This window comes from Giraffa tippelskirchi, chromosome 12 (genome assembly GCF_054371585.1).
Source record: "Giraffa tippelskirchi isolate mGirTip1 chromosome 12, T2T-mGirTip1v1.2.pri, whole genome shotgun sequence".
Taxonomy (NCBI): Eukaryota; Metazoa; Chordata; class Mammalia; order Artiodactyla; family Giraffidae; genus Giraffa; species Giraffa tippelskirchi.
This window is the reverse complement of record NC_137286.1, coordinates 128,095,929-128,116,851: the sequence shown is the minus strand read 5'-3', so window position 1 is coordinate 128,116,851 and position 20,923 is coordinate 128,095,929.

The window sequence follows — 20,923 nt, the reverse complement described above, 5'->3', positions numbered from 1 at the left end:
TTGCTTCCTGACCTGCATACAGGTTTCTCAAGAGACAGGTCAGATGGTCTGGTATTCCCATCTCTTTCAGAATTTTCCACAGTTTATTGTGATCCACACAGTCAAAGGCTTTGGCATAGTCAATAAAGCAGAAATAGATGTTTTTCTGGAACTCTCTTGCTTTTTCGATGATCCAGTGGATTTTGGCAATTTGATCTCTGGTTCCTCTGCCTTTTCTAAAACCAGCTTGCACATCTGGAAGTTCATGGTTCATGTATTGCTGAAGCCTGGCTTAAATTTTCATACAATGTCCTTTTTCTGTTGCACCATGCCATTACACTTCACATTTCATTGTCAAGAGTCCTCTTGGCATGACGGTTTCTCAGACCAAGAGGAAACACTTCCAGACTTGATTGAAGAGACTCTGCATCAGCTCAATACAATGGGCTTTGAGGCGAATATAATAATCTGTTGAGATGCTTGTTCTGGGATTAAATGTGCTCTGTGGGTAAGATAAAATAAACAACCAGCTGTTAAACTGGAAACTGGCTATTTGAGCGGAAACTGATAGCTATTCTTGAAGTCCTTTCTCCACATCTTCCTCTGTGGTGTAATATTCACCTTGGCACATATTTTTCTAAAATAAGATCTCTATTCTCCATCTTCTTTTGTAGCTGAGTGAATACATGGGACTATATTCTGATGAATCAAAAAAGTGGGGGTATTGACAGGTGGTTTCTAGAACCCTTCCTTAAAAAGTGGTTTGGGGATGACTGTCGTTTCTTTTTCTTAATTCCTTGTCTTTGTTCTGCTTCCTCCTAGAGTAAAGTCAGAGTTGTGGACAGTGAAGTTCACATTGTAGAAGGTGGAGTGGTCAGTGCAACTTGATCCTAGGTCTCTGAGAACTTAATGTCTCAGAGCCTGCATGCCTGCTCTTATTTGCATTCTTACGAGCTTTTATTTTAGATGTAAATGAAACTGTCATTTTACTTTTATTTATCGGATTATAATTGCTCCATAATATTGTTTTAGTTTCTGTTGTACAACAAAGTGAATCAGCTATATGTGATAGATACATCTCTTCCCTCTTGAGCCTCTTCCCACCCCATCCCAATCCTCTCAGCCATCACAAAGGACTGAGCTGAGCTCCCTGTGTTATACAGCAGGTTCCCACTAGCTATCTGTTTTACACGTGGTAGTGTATATATGTCAGTGACACTCTCTCAGTTCATCCCACCCTCTCCTCCCCAATCCTGTGTTCACAAGTCTGTTCTCTATGTCTGTGTCTCTATTCCTGCTTTGCAAATAGGTTCATCTGTGCCATTTTCTTCAACTTCACTTATTCTGGGATATTTTTTTTTCTTTTCATCTACAGCATAGTCTAACCAAAACCAATACATTTAACGAAGGCAGGTGTTTGTTACACAGATTAGAATGTGGGACATCACTGGCTTCTTTTTCTGAGAGTTCTTCTTATATCAATAACATACCTGTGCATCTTTTCAGATTAAACATGAAAGCTGATTTGTTCCTTGGGTCAATGGGAGGGTATCCTCTGAAATGCTACCTCATGAGTAGTGGTGGGAAACTGTGTCAGATTTTGCTTTTGAAGCTCAGAGACAAATGTGATCATGCTTGGAATGGTATGAGTAATAAAATCTTTCCTCCCTGAAACAGAAGTCTTGTGTTATTTACTAGAATTCAAGAAACTAAGATATATTAATACATTAGCTGACACAGGAAAAAATGTCAGACACTTAATAGTTCCGGATATAGTAAACGTTATCAAGAAGTTATCTAATGCAGGGGAGGCCTCTGCATAGTTTCCAGACAAAGGCAATTCTCTAGCAAGGAAGAGAGCAGTCCACTTTTGCTTGTCCAGAGGTTTCAGGGGAATCTGGGAATTCAAGTTTCTCTAGCACATTCACCGGCATCTCCTTATCCCATGTGGCTGGAACTCTCTCCTTCCCTACCAGGGACCAACTCTCCTACAGGGACTTGCACAGGCTGTGGATTCAACCATGGCAGCAATTTAGTTACTCTATCATTTTTCCTCAACCAGATTTTCCATCAACTTGGCTCTCTGGTTGCTGGAGGAGAGGGTACCTCTCAGTGATTATATAAAGCCCATCTGACTGTCACACTTTCCTTGGAATTGCTTTTTGGTTGAACTGACCTTACAAGTTACTTCTTTAAAAGGGTGTTAATTATTTGATATTCTTCAGTTGCTCAGTTGTGTCCGACTCTTTAAGACGCTGTGGACTGCAGCACACCAGGCTTCCATGTCCTTCACCATCTCCCAGAGCTTGCTCAAACTCACGTCCATTGAGTCAGTGACTTCCAGCCATCTAATCCTCTGTTGATCCCTTCTCCTCCTGCCTTCAACCTTTCCCAGCATCAGAGTCTTTTCCAATGAGTTGGCTCTTCACATCAGGTGGCCAAAATATTGTTAAGAAAAATCAACTGACTTTACTGCCTTTATAATTCACTGTCCCTGATAATTCTCAAATGTTTCTTATTTTTGGACAATTCTAAAATTATTATACTGGCCAGTGTATTTCCTTTTACCTGAATACCATTGTAATTCAACTCAGATAAGAGTCTTATTAGGCATGATGCTGCCCAAGAAAGAAGGCAGATATTTTTATCTACCAAATTGTGTTAGTCACTGATTAAACCCTTGGCACTCTCAGATTTCTCTGCAAGGAGCCAGATTTAAGTAGCCAGAGCAGACCTCAGTCAATGATATGTAAATGTTGGTGTTTAGAAGTCTAACTAATGGGCAGGAAAAACAACAACAACAACAAAGTAAGTACCAGGAGTATTGGTAAGACACTGACAGTGTTACTTCTAGTAAGGGCTTTCACATTAACACTGCAGAAGCATTTGTTTTTCCAAAGTATAGCTGAAGAAGCATACATGTGAAGAGACATTTCTGAAAGTGGGAAATAGTGACAAATTGATTCACTTATTTTATTTACTAGCATTCACTAAAAAACTGCTTAGATTAGTGCCTTTTCTTTAAAACTGAGTGAATTAAAAGAAAAATAAATGTTTTTAATAGTATACTCTACTATTTATTGATCATGGAAATGAAAAGCCATAAAAGATAAAAATATAGTATAAACCATTTTAGGAAGGATCTCATATCTGAGACTCATTAAATAAATTATAAAAATGCCAAGTGATTTAACAGCAGTGAATTATAAATGTTCATTACTTGGAAATATCTCATTATTGGGACATTAAGAAAAGTAATAATAGTAAAATAATTTGAAAGTTCAGGTCACATGATTATCAAAGAGGGAAAATCAACCCATCCTGTGACTTAAAAGTCAGATAACTAAAGCTGAAAGTTATTGCTTTAGTGGAAACTGTGTGGTATTCACTAACTGTTAAGACAAGAGCTTTGTAATAATCAGTGAAAGTAGCAAACCTAAAACTGGATGGAATTCAGATGATTTGATGGATTTTTCTCAATTTTGGACTGAGCAATGCTGGGAAACTAACATTTTTAGGACAGTAATATCTCACTAACTCCACAATGTGGTGTGGAATGCACATAACATAACATTTTAGATACAAAGGTGTAATGATACAGAAAATATGATCATATAAAAGTAAAAAGTGTCACACTATAAAACACAAGAGATCTTTATTTAACTGTCATTACACTTTAATTGTGTTATTACAAAGGTGAGAAGCATAGAGCATAAAATCGTACTGAAATTTCATTAGTTTAATTAATTTAGCACATGTTCATTTTAAAGCAGATGCTTAAGCCTTGAATTTATCAAATATTTTGAATACTAGATTTATAAAAGAAAGCTCATATATGGACAAATACTTCCTCTGATATTTCTAATATGGATGACCAGGTTCACAAACTGCCCTTACTCTATTTCCTTGTTAAATTTTTTTTTTAAAAATTGGCATTTTATTACTTCTGAAAAGAAGTGTGGATCTTGCCCTTGGTATATTCTAGGCAAGGCCACATATTTTCTTGCTCATGGGTAACTTTATTCATGAAAATAAGTTCACTCAGTGTTACTTACACTGATTGTGTTCTCATAATTTTTTGTTTTTCTCTCGTTATGAAGAAAACATATATATGGAAAAACTACATAAAACACATGCAAACAGTTTAACAAAATATTATAATGCAAGTACCCATTAAACCACTTAACAATAAATAAAACACTGCCTCCATCTCCCAGTCATGTACTTTTCAAAGTCGAAATCAATAGCTCCATTATAGAACTAACTAAAGGAACTACTATATTGACTTTCTAATGCACACACACACACACACACACACACACATATAGTGAGTGCGTGCTAAGTCACTTCAGTTGTAGCTGACTTTGCGATCCTGCAGACCATAGCCCACCAGACTTCTCTGTCCATGGGGATTTTCCAGGCATGAATAATGGAGCTGCCATGCCCTCCTTCAGGGGATGTTCCCAAACCAGCTATGGAACCCATGTCTCTGAGGTTTCTTGCATTGGCAGTCAGGTTCCTTACCATTAGCACCACCTGGGAAGCCCGTGTGTAAACATATACATATATACACACACACACACACACACACATACACATATATATAGTATATATTTGTGTATATGTATTTGCATATATTTACATATATATTTGTGAATACATATAGATATATCTTAATATTTATATATTTATTTAAATATATATTCTAAATACCTTGTCTAATTTTAAAATTTCTGATTTATTAATTACATAGTAGTCATAAAATATACATCGAATGTTTTCAATCTTTTAAAATTGTTGAAACAATATATATGGTCAATTGTTTTTTTTGTTTTTTTGAAGTAAGTGTTGATTTTTTAGAAGTAGTTTGAAATATAACTTATATGTCATATAATTTCACTCACATAAAATGTAAAGTTCAACATTTTTTTTAGTATATCCAAGTTTTGTGTTTGTCTTACCCTACTGATAACCAGTTTTGTGGGTATACTGAACCTTGTGGTTCTTATGATTGCAAGACACTTTTTCTCATTAGTCATCAGGAAACCTTAGGGGAAAATGTTTATTACTTACAGGTCCTGGAAATTTCATAGCATAGCTGAGACTACCCAGCTAGGTCCTAGGGAGAGAGAGAAAATAGATAGGTAGAGAGAAAGAGCATGCCTGGGGTTTTATTTTTATTGGGGTAGGGGCATAATTGGGAGTATAATTCAAGGACTCACTGTGTACTAGTGAGTTTAAAACAAAAACAGGAATTTAAAGGAAAATAAGAGAAGAAACAAGTGACCCAAATGATCAGTTATTAAAATCAACCAGTATCTCCAAACCAAAGAAACCTAAGGTAGAAAAGTGGCTCGCAACTGATTTCTTCAAGATATTCTTGAAAAGGATGCCTCTTTGATATGGATGCCATCACAATTAAAACTTAATTAAGTCTGGCATTTGCATTATCAAAACAAATAAAACAAAACAAAACACCTCTCACCCAGGATTTACACTACAATTCAATGCATAACCGTTACTGCCATCAATTTTGGAACATATTCATCACCTTCACAAGACAACATGAACCTTTAGTTATCACTTCACTACACATTTCCCCATTCGACACTTCATCCCTAACAACTATATTACTTCCTGTCTCTATAGATTTCCCTTTTCTAAACTTTTTTATATGAATGGACTCATTTAGTATATGGGCTTTGTGATTGACTTTCTTCACTTAGCATGATGCTTTCAAGTCTTATCCATGTTGTAGCATGTATCAACACTTTGGTTTTTTTGACTGAATAATATTCCATTGCATGGAAATGCCATATTTCGTTTATCCATTCATCCCTTAATGGACATTTGGAGTTTCTTACTTTTTACTATTATGAATAATGCTGCTATAAATATTCCTGGTTTCCTTAGAACACATTTTAATTGCTCTCTGATATTTGAACATAAAAATTATCAAGCACTATTTCATTTGCAGATCAAAAATTGAAGATCACAAGGATTTTCCACCATTTTATAATTTAAATCTTTCTGGCTGTATTTCACTATTAGGTAAGTATTTATAGCATTACTCTAATAAAAATAAATATCTTCTGGTTTGAAAGGACATCAATTAATATAGATTCATAGTATCTGTCATATGCCACGCCAAATCATGAAAAGAAACCATACTTGATAGATTTTTAATTCTTGAAGTAATATTACTTTATTCATCATAGGTAGATAAAGTAAAATTAAGAACCTCAGAATAGCAAAGCCCTGGAATAAAATGACATGTAAAAGCATGTCATATAAGAGCATTGAGCTAATTCTAATACAAATAGCTGAATATTTTATGCAAATCTATTTAACAATCATGTACATGAGTCAATATCTTGACAGATACATTTTAGCAAAAAAAAATGTCTCCAAAGACTATAAAAATTAGTTCTAGAAATTCAGGAATGATGGAAAATAAATAATAATAAAGTTCTTGTATTACTGAAATAAAACAATTTTTCAACCTTGACCCTGAAAATTCAGTAAACAAAGGATAGTTGTTTTTGCATACACAGAAGTATATTTTAAGACATGGTATGTCGCTGTTAAATGTTTAAAAAAGAAGAAATGAAATTTAAAGAAAGAAGTAACTAAAAAAGTTATAAGTGTATGTGTGTGCTTTGTTTCTTTTTGATTATTCATCCTATGTGTGTATGTGTATAAAATAAAAATCAATTCATAAGGATAAAAGAATAAATACATCAGGTTATTTTAGATATAGAAATTATATTGCCACAAAACCACATTTATTACATTTTAGAAATATTCTGGAAATATTCAAATCATTCAGAAAAGATTAAAAGTAAAATTTTACACATATGTGTGGGTTTTTTCATGTATAAATAGTACATGTATTTCTGGAAGCACAACTAAATTTTTAGTAATTTTTTTCTCTAAAAACAGTAATATTTGGAGAACCAAATGGGATACTAAAACATAGGAGATTTTAGCATATATAATTCTTAATTAATATACTTGAATATTTCAGGAGGATTGGTTTCTAAGGTACATAACAATAAAATTGTCAGAATAAGATCATTATAACTGATATCAAAAGAGTAAAATTAATTTTTAAAGAACTATTTCAAAATAAGAATTCGACTATAATTGATCCATAGTTACCTCTCTCTCTTTTTAAGTCATCTAAATAATTATAATCCCTACAGCATATGTATCAGTTAAAATATGTAAGTAAATATGGAAGAAGCAAAAATAGTTATTGGGTATTGCTGGGAAAATAGAATATTTCTGCCAACAAAAGACCTTTCTGTACAAACATAGAAGAGAGGTAGAGAAAAAGTCAATTACTAAGTAGGCATTAGCATATTCACATTTATATAAGATAGTATAAAAGTGAATTTTTTAATGAAAATGGAATATCACACAAATTTAAACAGTAAAGCAGAAGAAATAATATTTAAAACTTCTCTTATCTCCTTGGGAGAGGAAAGAGTCACACCTCCTGACAGTCTCCTGTAAGTCTCCTCAGAGACCACTGAGCTAATTCTGGTGGAACATTTTTTACATATCTAGAGGTTATTTGGCCTGGAAACTTAAAGATAAGTTTACATTGTAAAAACTGGAGATTGGGCTTCATCCCTAGAGAGATTTATCTCTATTCTGTGTTAGAGTCAGATTCACTTTGTCTCCAAAGAAATATAGTGAAGGAAGAAATGGAGAGAGAGAGTAAATGGTGTCTTATCCATTTATAAATAGAAAAAATAATTTTTATTTACCCTTAAAATATTTTCAATGGAAAAATGTTTGTTTAGAATAAACATGTACTTCTGGCTTACCTGTTTCTAGCCTTTGGTTGCCTTTGAAATATGTTAAAATTAAGTATATAAAAAGAACTAATGGCAATACAGATGGAAGTAATTCTGTCCTGTGAAGAGATTCACACTCCCTCTACACTCCCCACCAAAAAAACCTGAAAAAAGTAATTAACAAGTTTATATTCTTGATCTATAAATGTATCTGCTCTTTGTATCCTCCTTTAACCTTGCTGTAAACACTTGCCTTATTTCTTAGCTAATAATGAGTTAAAGAAAACTATTAACACATGTTTGCCTTATACCTCTGAGAAAGTCTTGGTCTTATTTTTATTGAAAAATACATTTGAACAGATATGTTTGGTAGCACAAAACTTGAAAACCAATTCAAACTGACAGATTATGCACAATAAAATACAATTGTGTACTGGGATAGGCAAGGACTGGTGTGGAGATATCCAGTTAACTGCAAATGTTCACACAGAAGCATTTTGTTAGAAATGATGGGGCCATAGTTGCTACTCAGAATATATAGACAGTTGGTTAGTTGTTCAAAACAAAAGCAAAACTGATATAACATAATTAATCAGACCAGCAAAAATCTGGTAAAGTGACATAAATAGGCAAGAGATGGGTGATAGTATATCATTAGAAACAACTTTGAAATGGTGGGGGGTGGGAGGTAGAAAATGTCAAGGGTCCTCAGTCAAATTGGTTTTGTTAATGGCATTTTTTTTGTTTTGTCTCTAAATCTAGACATTCCCTACTTTCCACCCTGACAGAATAATACACATCAGAACTCCTAGAACACTGCTATCTTTTCATATTATTAATCCATATTCTTAATCAGTTTATTAGGAGAGAGATAAGGTGCAATTAAATTTAGCGTGTTTATCTGTCAAGCTGTGGGGTATTGATGAACAAGGTTTAGTTTATCATGGCATCAGACCTGGAATATATGCAGCAGTATCAAGGTAAGAATAAAACTTATAAAATCTAACACAGATCCAGGAATGGGAAAAATTGTGCTTAGTCTAAAAATGCTATAAACAATTTAGCTTTTTTCTTTTTTTCTTTCAGGCCATGAAAATCATGTTGCAACTCCTAAGGCCCTAAAGAAACCAAAGAAAGTGAAAGTTAATCGTTCAGTTATGTCTGACTCTTTGTGACCCTGTGGACTGTAGCCCACCAGGCTCCTCTGTCCAGGGAATTTTCCAAGCCAGAATATTGGAGTAGGTTGCCATTTCCTTTTTCAAAGGATCTTCCCCACCCAGGAATTGAACCAGGTCTCCTGTATTGCAGGCAGATTCTTTACTGTTTGAGCCACTAGGAAAGCCCAAAGAAACCAAGGAATGTTTTAATTTTCACAAATAAATTATCTTTGATTTTCCAAGACTTCTTCATATCAGTATAAAGAGAGGATTGGAGGTAGAATTTGCAGGTTTGTTTCTTTACTACAACTTTGTTGTTGCTTAGTCATTAAGTCGTGTCTGACTCTTTTGGCGACTCCATGGACTATAGCCTACCAGGCTCCTCTGTTCATGGGATTTCCCAAGCAAGAATACTAGAGTGGGTAGCCGTTCCCTTCTCCAGGGGAATCTTCCCAACCCAGGGATTGAACCTACCTCTCTTGCATTGGCAGAGCACCAGGGAAGTGGGTGGCCATAACTTAGGGATGTATAAAGCTTGATACCAGTGTGACTGAAAATAGCAACTGTCATTTTTCCATTGACTGATACAAATGATTCTTTTGACTAGTTAACAACAAGTAGCCTTGTATGAAAAAAATCTGACACTAATTATAGTACTATCTTTGTGGCCATGAACAAACAAGATCTGAAATATAAATTAGAAGTAGAATTGATTTAGCTTTCTGTTATAGTCTACCCGAGTTTATGAGTGATGTCAGTTGCAGGATTTCCTTTTCCCAGGATAGGCAAAATTGTGCATGGCATTTCTCAAAGCAGGGAACAGTTGCACTTTTAAAACTATATTCAAAGAGTTTCATTCAGTTCTCATGGAAACGAAAATGAGCACGTGGTTATCTAACTTCAGAAGTAAATAAAATAATACAGAAGAAGAAAAAGTGGGAATATTTAAAATATTTTCTTATTAGCACTAATTTATACTATTGCATGTGTCCCCAAGTGTATTTAACATAAATTAAAAGATGAAACACTATCTGAATCTATTGTCAGAATCTGAATTGATTGCCACAAATGATAGTAAACATAGAGGAAATTGTGTCCTACAGAATGGCACACATTTTTATCAGAATGAAATTGTAATAGGTAGATGACAGAGATGGAGATGGAGACAGAAAAAAAAACCCACCCTCTCAAAAAGTAAATATTCTCAGAAGCCAAAAACAAGTTATGATTATGAATGCTGAGACAGGACACATTTCTGACTTTGATTTTACATTTGAAATATCCACTGAACCCTAGTGATCTTAACTTCTATTTTGAATGTGTAATTGGAGAAAAAGTGATGAAATCTGTAACTTGTCCATGGTTGAGGTTCGAATAAAGGTTGCCACATGAATATGGATCACAAAGGTCTACACTTTAAATAAGGATGGATGAGATATAAATTTATCCTGAAGAATGATCCACAAAGAGAATCTGTCTATCTGAAAACTAGCTCTCGGTGTAGGTAACAATTCTCTACTGAGAACAGGTAGTGACAAACAGGATCTCAATTGCATATAAATTCCAAATTCAGAGATTGGGGTCATCTAAAAAGGCACAAAATGTAAATTATTAGTTACAAATATTTCTAAAGAGGCTGTATACATTTATAACACCATAATGAATCTAAATAATTGAATATAGCATACAATTATATAGATATTTCTATAAAATATTCATTAATCTTTTGAAGTTTGAGAAGAATATTTTAATAAGAGTGAGTTCAATGTTGTTTATTGCTCTTTTTATCTCTGAGATGAAACAGGAAGTTTATATTTTTAGTATATCCATTTGAATGGGGGTGAAGTGGTATCTCAATGTATTTTTCAATAGAATTTTTTTAAGTTGTTATTTTTATATTCAAGTATAGCTGATTAACAATCTTGTGATAGTTTCAGGTGAACAGCGAAGGATTCAGCCATACATACACATGTATCAATTCTCCCCCAAACTCATTACTTTTTGATGCTACATTTCTGAATGTCTTGGGTACATAGGCATAGTTTTGGTCCAAAGTTAAGATTTTTAAGTTAAGTTCTGTCTCCCTGGAATTTTTCTTATCTTCATCCAGAGGTTAAATTTACACTCAATCTCAAAGGCATTCTAGGTGATTCTAACAATTAGCAAAAAAATGTCAAATCTCCGTGCTTAAAGAGAGATTGGAGAAGTATCACTTCTAATTTTTTTCCCTTTTAGTGGCATTTTCCCGAGCAATATAGGCCAAATATTTCAAATATTTTTCTGTTAAAATACTCTCGGGATAACTGTCAGATTTTTTTGTCCCCCTAGTCAAAAAGTAGAGTAAGAACTTTTTGGGGGAAAAAAAAAATCTCTATAGGGATTCTCTTTCTGCACACAGCAGGGTTTGACCCCATGTGGATTTACTCCCTGGACTGAGCAATTGCCCAGCTGAAGGAAAGAATGAAAAATGCACTCACAGCCTGAAATCCAGAGAGAAACCCCAGAGACTTGAAAGACAAAATGAAAACAAGACTGGGCTGTAACTCTTCCTTGATTCTTTTTTTGTTTTTGTCCTGCATGCCCATAATTTAATCTGTACAGTCTTATACCTTTCTGTATTGCTTCCTGCCCCTTCCCACCCCTCCCATACATCAAGCTTGTGTATCTCCTATCTAGGAAGGAAGAATTTTTTTTTCTATACATAAATACTGATAGTATTTAACTCAAGATATCTAAAATCATTGTCATGTCACATAGAAATCATAAAGGAGAGGAAGAGGAAAGTAGGCTATTTGTTCCTTTAAAAAACTTTTTTTTTGACATTTCACTCATAATTCTGTATCAGCACAGATATATCACAACTGTAATGAAAAAGACTTTATAAGAAAGAAATTGTTTACTTACATCATCATTTGGCAAACTTCGAGAGTAAACCAAGAAAGTTATATGTATCTTACTGAAAGTAGAATAAATTTTTTAAGTGTGACAATACTCTGTTTGAATTCTTTTTTTCTGCTTGTGTTTATAAGTGGGTATATGGGTATTTCTTGCATAATTTCAGTTTGTGTTTTCCATTCTAAATTAGTTCTGTCAGCCTTACAACATCAAAAAAACCATCACAGAAAAATAGTCATAATATATTTTCTTAGAATAATTGTGAGTAGTGAAAATTGTAATCTTTAATAATTACAGTTGTTAATATGTTGAATATCATGAAGATTAAGTCAAATGCTTCAAGGCACCAAAGTAGCATTAAATCTGCCTCAATATTTAAACTATACCACAGACTGCAAAAGGTTTTTCCATAAATTTTAAAATTTGTGCTCCTTATTCCATCACAATCACTTCCTTTTAAAATTGTATTTGATATATTTAGATTTAACAAGCTTTTAAACACATATGATGTCTGTGACAAATAACTACAATTAATGACAATTTTTCTCCTATGTTTTACACATTGATTGTTCATTCCAAATATATCTTTAATAAAAACACATCAAGAGATATTTAAAGATTTGTAAAAGACAAAAATGAGTGGAAGAACCGAAAACTCTAGAAGTGTAGCAAAGATTAGGTATCCCTGAGTACAGGACCAAGAAGAGTATATAAAGGGAAAATGCATTAAACAATGGTGTGGATTCTTCACTAATCTATGACTTCAGCACAGACGATGCATTCAATAATATTTTTTTTTAATTTATTTATTTTAACTGGAGGCTAATTACTTTACAATAGTGTGGTGGCTTTTGCTATGCATTGACAGGAATCAGCCAAGGGGAAACATGTGTCGCACTATCCTGAACCCTCCTCGCACCTCTCTCCCCATCCCAATCTCTGGATTGTCCCAAAGCACTGGCTTTGAGTGCCCTGTTTCATGCATTGAACTTGGACTGGTCATCTATTTCACATATGGTAATAGACATCTTTTAATGCAATTCTCTCAAACCAGCCCACCCTCGCCTTCTCCCAAGAAGTCCAAAAGTCTGTTCTTTACATCTGTGTCTCTCTTGTTGTCTTGCATATAGGGTTGTTGTTACCATCTTTCTAAATCCCATATATATGTGTCAATATACTGTATTGGTGTTTTTCTTTCTGACTTACTTCACTGTATAATAGGTTCCACTTTCATCCACCTCATTAGACCTGATTTAAATGCATTCATTTTAATGACTGAGTAATATTCCATTGTGTATATGTACCACACTTTCTTATCCATTCATCTGCCGATGGACATCTAGGTTGTTTCCACATCCTAGCTATTGTAAACATTGCTGCAATGAACATTGGGGGTACATGTGTCTCTTTCAGTTCTGGTTTTCTTGATGTGTATGCCCAGCAGTGGGATTGCTGGGTTGTATGGCAGTTCTATTTCCGTTTTTAAAGGAATCTCCACACTGTTCTCAATAGTATTTTTTTTCTTATTTGCAAATCATGCTACAATGCCCACTTCCACTTCACCAAAGGAAACACACACACATACCCAAGTAACACAGAGTTGGAAAATCTGGGCATACATATTGTGCAGAGATGGAATACAGAGTGAAATGCATGTGCACTGGCTCACAAAATCTTTGTGAGAAATAAATAAATAACCCTGGTGTGAGTTCCCCAGAGGGTATGGCAGAATCAAGGGAGAACAGAATTGGGTAGATTTTAAGGGCCAGAGAAGGGCATGGCCTTAAGTGTTAAATACTGAGTGTCTCTGCAGAATTCTCTTATCAGGTGGGATACATCAAAAGATATATCTCTCCCATTTGATGAACATAAAACAAAAGTGTGATCAAGGTCATCATATATCTAATTTCAAAATCAGAAGTTTTAGAATGAAAAGATGTCATAAAATGAATAAAATTTGATAATTTTTTACTGTCTGACAAATTCTTGTATTATGTTGGTAGACCTATGAAAAACTCTACGGAAGATCCTTTCTCAAAAAAAAGCTTATTTGTACAAAATGAAAATAATATCTATGCACCCAAACAAAAGCAAAATTTAAAAATATGCTGTTTATCTAAATATTAAAAGATAACATAAAAGAATCATCTATTCCCCGGTAGCTCAGCTGGTAAAGAATCTGCCTGCAATGCAAGAGACCCTGGTTTGACTGGGAAGCTGGATTGGGAAGCTCCCCTGGAGCAGGTCATGGCAACTCACTCCAGTATTCTTGCCTGGCTAATCCCCACGGACAGAGGAGCCTGGCAGGCTACAGTCCATGGGGTCACAAAGAGTCGGACACAACTGAGCGACTTAAGTACAGCACAGCGCATTACTACATATTCAAGTACAACAATAAGTTTCTGAGCACAGCCATTTCTAACGTTCGAGTATTTTCCTTAAAAACAAATTGATTGGTCAATTTGACCTAATTATCTTTCATTTTAAAATAATTGATAGAATTTTCTATATTATTGCATTTTGTGGTTAATGAAACTGAAGCCTTCACAGAGTGAAGTAAGTCAGAAAGAAAAGCACCAATGCAGTATATTAACGCATATATATGGAATTTAGAAAGATGGTAACAATGACACTATATGCAAGACAACAAAAGAGACACAGATGCAAAGAACAGACTTTTGGACTCTGTGGGAGAAGGTGAGGGTGGGATGACTTGAGAGAATAGCATGGAAACATGTCTATTACCTTATGTGAAATAGATGACCAGTCCAGGTTTGATGCATGAAACAGGGCACTCAAAGTAGGTGCACTGGGACAACCCAGCGGGATGGGATGGGGAGGGAAGTTGGAGGGGGATTTGGGATTGGGGGGACGCATGTACATCCATGGCTGATTCATGTCAGTGTATAGCAAAAACCGCAACAATATTGTAAAGCAATTAGCCTCCAATTAAACAAATTTTAAAAAATTAAAAAAGAAAAATAAAATACAATTTCTGTTAAATCAACGTAAAAGTCTTGGAAGTGTTGACAGTATCAATAAATCCTCTTTGTAGAATATAGTATGCTCCCTAAATATGCTGAGGTTCCTGGTGAGCTGGGGATAAATTTGATTAAATGTATCATATTCCATTTGAAAATTGAAATTTGTAAATACTGGAGGCAAAATATTTTCACAAATACATTTTTCTGGTTTTGTTTTTTCCCCATAGAGTCTGTTTTTGGCAAACACTTTTTAACAAGACGACACTTATCAATTAAGTTGTCACTATTTATAAATATTTGAATATATTGTAAAATGAATATGCTACAAAATTGTTGACTCTCTCATTTTTATTGTATTCAGATAAAGATCATCAATTTGTCCAATTAGAAATATGGGTCTATCAAAGGATTCTTTGTACATGTCCAGATATTCCAAAGTTCAATCATGTTAGTTTAAGATAATATTTCATTATTAATTTATCTATATTTGTCTTGCCTTTGTGTGATGGATTTCAATAGCTTCTTGCTTTCATGTTCATTTGTAATTCACCAAACATTTAAGAATTGAATATTTTGGCCTTCCATTTAATGATTTTGAACACAATAATAGTGTTTTGTGAATAAAAACATTAAATACCACTACATGTCACTAATCTTTAAAGTTTTATAATAAATTTTAATTAACAAGAAGCAATAAAAAAAAAGTGAATATTGTTATACTGTGTCATTTTTGTGTATCCAGCATCAGCCTCCTCATTTAAAGTTTTTAAAGTTGGCAGTGGGTATATGTCTGTGTCCGTTGTATGTGTGTGTGTTTATGAATTTTAATAACTTAAGCTTATCATTAATTGGCAGAAGATTAGAGCTTATTTGGATAGAATCACTACAACCTATTGCAAAATCATTTTGGCTCCACAGTTTTCAGAATGTAATAAAAAATATTGTTTACACAGTATCATTAGCCTTACCACATTTGGAATGCTTTTTATCATTCCAAAAATGAATTTTATCACTGATGTAATTTTAAGTGAATTTGTAACATATTTTAAAGTGTCACATAATCCACCTCTAACAAAATGGGCTTTCAAAAGTTTTACTTTGAGCTCATAAATTGGATTAATATATTTGAGCCATTCTTGGAGATAGTTGATTTTCTGTTTAATGCATTAGATGATATTGATTAAACCATGTGACTTTAAATGCTTGCAAATATTGTCTTCTGCTAGTTGAGCTAACATTCACAAATACCAATTCACTTTTCTATGTACACATGGAAACTTTGAATAAAATGATCAAAATTAATTTAGAAAAAGAACCATTTGACCTAAATAAAAAGTAAATCTTCAGAGTGACTTGGAAATGTCCTTTCTGTAGCCACATAGACAATATTTTCACCGTTGAAGTAGGTGATGGTGCTCCTCCAATGAATTTGATCCTTTTGACTTCATGGGTTCAGTGATGTCTCCACTACCTCACTCTGTCATGATGGATGGCTAATGTCAACAAATATTTTGTTTATCATGAACTTTCTCAAAAGAAAATGCAGTACATATATTCTATTCAAAATCCACTATATTTTGTTATCTCATTATTACCAAAGGGGTTTACTATAGATTTTTTAAAGTACATCGTTAACCAAGAAGCAACTTTAAACTTGCACAGTAGAAGAAACACCATAATCTTAGTTTGGGCTGCTATTACAAAGCATCATAAACTAGGTGGGTTAACAATACAATTTATTTCTCAGTCCTATAAGCTGAGAAGTTTGAGATCAAAGTGCCTATAGACTCAGTGTCTGGTCAGGACCCACTTCTTTGGTTCATAGAGTGTCTTCTCACTGGTCTTCACATGGTATAAAACAAAGGCAAGAGAGAGAACTGGGATCTCTTTCATAAGGACATTAAACCCATTCATGAGAATTTCACCCTTAGAACCTAACCATCTTACATAGGCCTGACTTCCTAATGCCATCACTTTGGGTGGTAAAAATTCAACATATGAATTTTGGGGAGACACAAATATTCAGTACAACAATCTCAAGGGATTTTCTTTTACATTTATTATATAATTTTGCAACCGTTATTCTTATACTGTTGCAGAAATAAAACAATCCTACTAATGAAAAGACTCATCTGTAGCAATGTGGAAGATAAAAAATGACATAATTCATTATTAAGTAAAGTATATTAGCTTTTTCTTAATTTTGTTGTGATGTGTGTTTGTTTCTTCATCATGTTTGACTCTTTGCAACCCCATGGACTATAACCCACCAGGCTTCTCTGTCCATGGGATTTTCCAGGCAAGATACTGGAGTGGGTTGCCATTTCTTCTTCCAAGGTATCTTCCCAACTCAGGGACCAAATCTGTATCTCCTCTGTCTCTTGCACTGTAGGCAGATTCTTTACTGCTCAGCCACCAGGGAACCTCCCCCCACCTGTTTTTGGCCATGATAAAATACCATGAACTTAGTGGTTTAAACCATATAAATTTATTCTCCTATAGTTTTGCATGTCAGAAATCCTAAAATCAGGATTTGGCAAGGCTGCTTACTGTCTGTCGACTCTAGGAGAGTTGGTTCCCTTGCTTTTTCCAACTTCTAGAAGCTGTACACATTCCTTGGCTCTTAGACTTATATCATTCAAACCTCATGTGTGTTGTTACATTTCCTTCTCTGCCTCTGCTTTTTTTGCTTCCCTTTCCCTTTATCAGGACCCTTGTGAATACCTTGGGTATGCCTAGGCAATTCAATATACCCTTTCCTATCTCCACATCCTTAAATTAATTACGTTGCAAGATCCCTTCTTCCATATCACACATTCACAGGTTCTGGAAATTGGGACAGGCAACTTTTTGAGGTTGTTCTTTGTACCAAAGTAAATGTTAATAACAGGCATGTAAGACAACCTAAAAGGGGATATCAAGTTAGAATAGAATTTCACACACTTTATACAGCAAAGCAAAAGACAAATTACTCCCCTTAACAGAACAGAAACTATAACTCCTAACAATTTTCTTTACACTTTGTGAGAAAAAAAATATAAGCTGACTTTATGGTATGAGTTAATTTAAGGGTACATCTTTATATGTCTAAAGGTTATTTAGTTTGAAAACTTGGAGATACCACTGCATTGTAAATCTTGGAAAATAAACTCTATCTCCAGAGAGATCTCTATTCTACAGGTTAGAATAAAAACTCAGATTAACTATGCCTCCAATGAAATGCTCTAGTAAAAAGTAGAAGAGGATGCCAAAGAGAAATTGTTCCTGATTTAGTTACCCAGCAAGAAAGGCTTTATCCAAAGCTGTTATAATAAGGTCAAGACTATTACTATAGGGAGGGCTGACTGAACTCAATTCTGCTGAAAGAAAATTGGGGGAGGGGCTCTCAAGTGCTGAGGTGAGCTAGGGTGAGATAGTGGGAAAGACTGGAGGACTTTTGTGGGAAGTTGGTCAATGCCATTAGATCATGTGCATTTGCAAATTAGTTCTTCTCAAACGTAGGCCCCTACCCTTTCTTGGAGACTATGATAGAAGCTCTATCTTTCTTAACGATTACATTTCCAAAATAATGCCTAATAGTTTCTTGAGAAAACATCAGTCTTAGTGTTGTAAAACTAGCAAAAGGCTAAGAGAGGATTTGCATTTCAAAGAGCTGATAATTTACACTGTAAATTTTCTAAATAAATACTCTAGGAAATGGAGGTCAGGAGCCTACATTTAAGAAGAGACCTGTCTAAAGTTTAATCATGCTAAGGGTAACTTTAAGGAAGAATTGGTCATGGAAAATGGTCGTTTTGTCCTTTATAAAATGGAGACAGACATTTTTACTTATCCTTACATTTTACCTACACCTTAACTCTAAGTTTCCACATTTTTCACTGGTCTCACTAAACTGGTTTATGGGCAGTTGAACAAATGACCTTTTGGAGCAACCATGTTTAATACTTTTCCCATCATGCTTGGTGGTATTAGCTGCATTTAATTATTTTGGTCCAAGAACACTGCATTTTATCACAATAAGTACCCTGCAGATAGCATCCCAGATAGCTCTGAGAAACTGTTGACAAAGGTCAATCTAGTCAAAGCTATGGTTTTTCCACTAGTCATGTATGGATGTGAGAGTTAGACCATAAAAAAGGCTGAGCACTGAAAAACTGAAGCTTTGAAACTGTCTTGCCAGAGAAGACTCTTAAAAGTTCCTTGGACAGCAAGGAGATGCTTGATTTCTGTCAATCCTTAAAGAAATTAACCCTGAAGGACACATGCTGAAGCTGAAGCTCCAGTACTTTGGCCACTTAATGGAAAGGGTCAACTCATTGGAAAAGACCCTGATGCTGAGAAAGATTGAAGGCAGGAGGAGAAGGACACATGCTGAAGCTGAAGCTCCAGTACTTTGGCCACTTAATGGAAAGGGTCAACTCATTGGAAAAGACCCTGATGCTGAGAAAGATTGAAGGCAGGAGGAGAAGGGGACATTAGAGGATGAGACGGTTAGATAGCATCACTGATTCAATGGACATGAGTTTGAGCAAACTCCAGGAGATAGTGAAGGACAGAGAAGCCTGGCATGCTGCAGTCCATGGGGTCACCAAGAATTAGACACAACTTAGCTACTGAACAACAACAACAATGAAGTCATTTTCTATCCTTCAAAAATATTAATTATATAACATACATTAAAAAGTTTAGTAAATTATCAAATTATCAGTTAGATAGGATCTATGATAAAAAAGATAATAGAGAAAATGTGCTTCAGTATTTATATCTGTTTATTAAAACGTTAATGAAGGAAAAGAAACCACTCAAACATGCAAAATACTTTTAAACGAAAAAAAGAATGGACAGAAATTTTTCTGCCTTATTGTTTTTAAGAGATTTTGTGCTTGGGTTTTCTTTGTCCTCTGTATCTCAAGGCAGAAAGTCACCTTGGGAAATATCGTCTTTGTTCTGCTAAGAAGACATATGATTTTCCTCTTTTATTCATGCAAATATTATGCCAGAAGGCACATTTAGACAGGGTGAGGGTATAAAAGGACCTATTGTGTCCTGACAAAGGGAGCTTCTCATAAATCCTTGCTGTGGAGCTGTCACACAGGCAGGAATAGAAACCCCTACTGCCGAGCAAGTAGCCTCCTGGGAGAAAAGGGCTTGACACTCTCCCCACTTCCACTCCATGGTTCAAATGTTCAGGATCCCTTCGATGGGCTCAAGTCTTCGGCGGAAAGGACACAGAGAAGAGGAACCCATTATGAAGGATAAGAACCTCTGGATAACTGAATCACGGTTAATACAATGAACTGGGTTTCCTGAAGGAGGCTTGTTTCAGCAGAGTCTATGCTGAGGATGACCATAGTACTTTTGAGAAAGGTGAGGATGACTATCTAAACGCAAATGCCTGCTGTGCTGCTGTGTGCCCAGAGCACCCAGGCAGTGACTCGGAACAACCAGGAGATCACATGACTAGGAAATGAGGGTCAACCACTAGGGGATTGTAATAAAGAGAACAGCTAGGATTAAGGCGTCAACTTCCTTAGACATCTAAGACAGAGGGACCTACTAGGAAGAAGATGACAGTGAATGACAGATTTTGAGGTACTGGGACTTTCAGAGAGTGTCCCCACCATCTCCGGCAGATCATACACAAAAAATATACAGGAATGGTGACCAAGTTTCCCTCAGGAGGCTACAAATGAATGTTTGTTTGCTTCATGAATATGTTTTTATTAAGGTAAGAGAGTAGACATAACACATTTTTGATGGCAAATCTTAAAAGGGTTATACAATTGAGCTTTCTATCTTAAACTTGTCCATAAATGATTCGTCTTTATTCACGGTTTAAAGAGAATCTGCCAAAACACAATTCAGGTCACCCTTTCTATTTGTAAAGTGACTGCAAATATAAGGAAATAGAGTATGTCTTTAGCAACTGATATTTTGCATAGAAAGTGAATGAAATGTGGTTATAAAGTATTGTTTACTTGATTTTTTGAATTTGACCCAATGGAACATGTAGGATATAAGTATATAATTGGGTCAGAATTTCAGACCATTATTCCGTGCCAGACAGGGGTTATGTTCAGTTCAGTTCAGTTCAGCGCAGTCA